The sequence below is a fragment of the Stenella coeruleoalba genome, assembly GCF_951394435.1.
Source record: "Stenella coeruleoalba genome assembly, chromosome: 6".
NCBI lineage: Eukaryota > Metazoa > Chordata > Mammalia > Artiodactyla > Delphinidae > Stenella > Stenella coeruleoalba.
Genome location: NC_137151.1, coordinates 99,720,601 through 99,722,724, shown reverse-complemented (window position 1 = coordinate 99,722,724; position 2,124 = coordinate 99,720,601). Strand labels below are relative to the sequence as shown.

Genomic DNA, 2,124 nt, shown 5'->3' with positions numbered 1-2,124 from the left:
AAATCATTACTTTATATAGCTGAATCAACTGATAGGCTACCTCCTGCAATAATAACTTAATGGGTCCAATTCTACCTTTCGAATGGACCAATTTTACGATTCTCCTAGAAAGTTTTGAGTTGGGTATAGTTTCTTGGTGCTTCTTTCTGTGATCCAAGGCTTAAGAGAAAATCCCTGGAAACCAGCAACTGGAACCAGGCCTCTCCAGGACTGAGGAGAGACAGGAGTGAGAAAAAAAGACATCCTGTCACATCTTAAAGTCCCACAACTGCTATGCTTTGCAAGAGGAGGAAAGAATCAGTCTCAAGAATTATACTGAACATTTCTCAAACATCAATATCAAGGATGAATCTCTAAAACAAGTTTGCAGATAGAAGCTCTCCAGCTAGTCATGAACTAAAATGCATATGCAATACAGTCAAGGATGCTGTGCTTACAGAACCACATACATCTTATTTATCTCTAATTTTAAAATAATTCATTGCCTTATTGGGTATGCAAGTGAGCATTGGAGAAAGTTGTGCATCTGCAATACTGGCTGGCGCTAAGGATTTCAGTGCTTCCAGAAGATGGGGGCTAGAGAACTTAACCAGGCACTGGAGGGGTTCTTCTCTCTCAGCCAGGATGCCCCCATTTAGTCACTTTTGAATTTCGTTTCAAGCTTGTATTGTGCAAATTCTAGTCTTGGTTGTGGATGGTCTCCAAAAATTTCTTGAGTCACTCTCTGGGCTCTCTCTTTTTCTATTTTGCTTTCATGAATGATCCTTGAATCCATATTTATATCTAGCTCAAGGCTTCTTTCTTGTAGAGGTGTAGTAGAGTTGAGTTTCAAAGGTCTGATTATACTGTTTAAAAACATTAGCCTTAAAAGCGTCCAGACACTGCCTTCTGCGGTCCATTTTCACAGTCTGATGGTGTTTGCTAGCAATTGTCAGTGCCTGACCCAGAAGGGGTAGATTGCTTTTCAGTTGGGAGGAAGAAGTGAAGGCATATGGAGTTTGGGAATAATACATCACGTAAGCAGGTTTGTACTGGTTTGGCTTTCTATACTGTGTTCCTCAGGCAATTCGAATCCATACTGCATTCTCCTCGGCACCTCTGAAGCTGACTGTCACATTTTTTAATGCTCTCTTAAGAATTTTTCTTAAGAATTTTGAATTGTTCCATATCAAAAAGGTCAATGTCTTCACCTGGTCCTTTACTCATCTGAAAAACATCCCAAACTTTCTGATGCCGATGAAATTGAGTATAAATGATGTCTAAAACGGCTGCATCATTGAGACTTGCACGATTCTCCTCACAAGGCAGAACCAAGTCCTGAACAAGAGATTCCTTTCTATGCCGGAAGTTTTCAGTCTGCAGTTGATTTTCAGACAAAAAATTCCAGGTTTTAGTATTGTCATCATTTCAGTCATTGGGATTTTCAAGATGGTCCTCCTGAAAAACTCGGAAACAGTTTCATCCATCTCTTTGGCACTTGGGACTTGCGGCAGTCGCGAAAGAGTCGCTTCAGAGGCGTGGAACCAGGCTTCTTCAAGGCTCCCGCCACACTTGGGGGCCCGATGCCATGCCCCCAGGGGTTCTCTTACCGTCCCACATCGCCGGCCGGCTCTCTCCTCATCAGCTGCTCCCCAATAAAATAAATTTTAAAAAAAGAATAGAAAAGCAGATCTCCAAGGCCATGACTCTGATGAGTGGCTGGCATATAATGTTGATAAGGATGGTCTGAGGTAGACTAAAGAAGAGAACACCTGAACTTGGCAGAAAGAATAACTGTGGGTGGGATTATTGATTTATTTTCAGTATTTAGCAGATATACTGGATCTCTTTTATCTTTTAATTTTTATTTTATTTTTAACGTCTTTATTGGAGTATAATTGCTTTACAATGGTGGGTTAGTTTCTGCTTTATAACAAAGTGAATCAGCTATACATATACATATATCCCCATATCTCCTCCCTCTTGCGTCTCTCTCCCACCCTCCCTATCCCACCCCTCTAGGTGGTCACAAAGCACCGAGCTGATCTCCCCGTGCTATGTGGCTGCTTCCCACTAGCTATCTATTTTACGTTTGGTAGTGTGTATATGTCCATGCCACTCTCTCACTTCGTCCCAGCTTACCCT

General features: G+C 41.6%; 1 pseudogene across 1 annotated transcript; it reads right to left on the bottom strand.

Moving 5' to 3' along the window:
- Nucleotides 1–452: 452 nt before the first annotated feature.
- On the bottom strand, nucleotides 453–1,472 carry LOC307188101 (centromere protein N-like; annotated as a pseudogene). The gene has a single exon. The product of its transcript is annotated as a centromere protein N-like (transcript).
- Nucleotides 1,473–2,124: the final 652 nt, after the last annotated feature.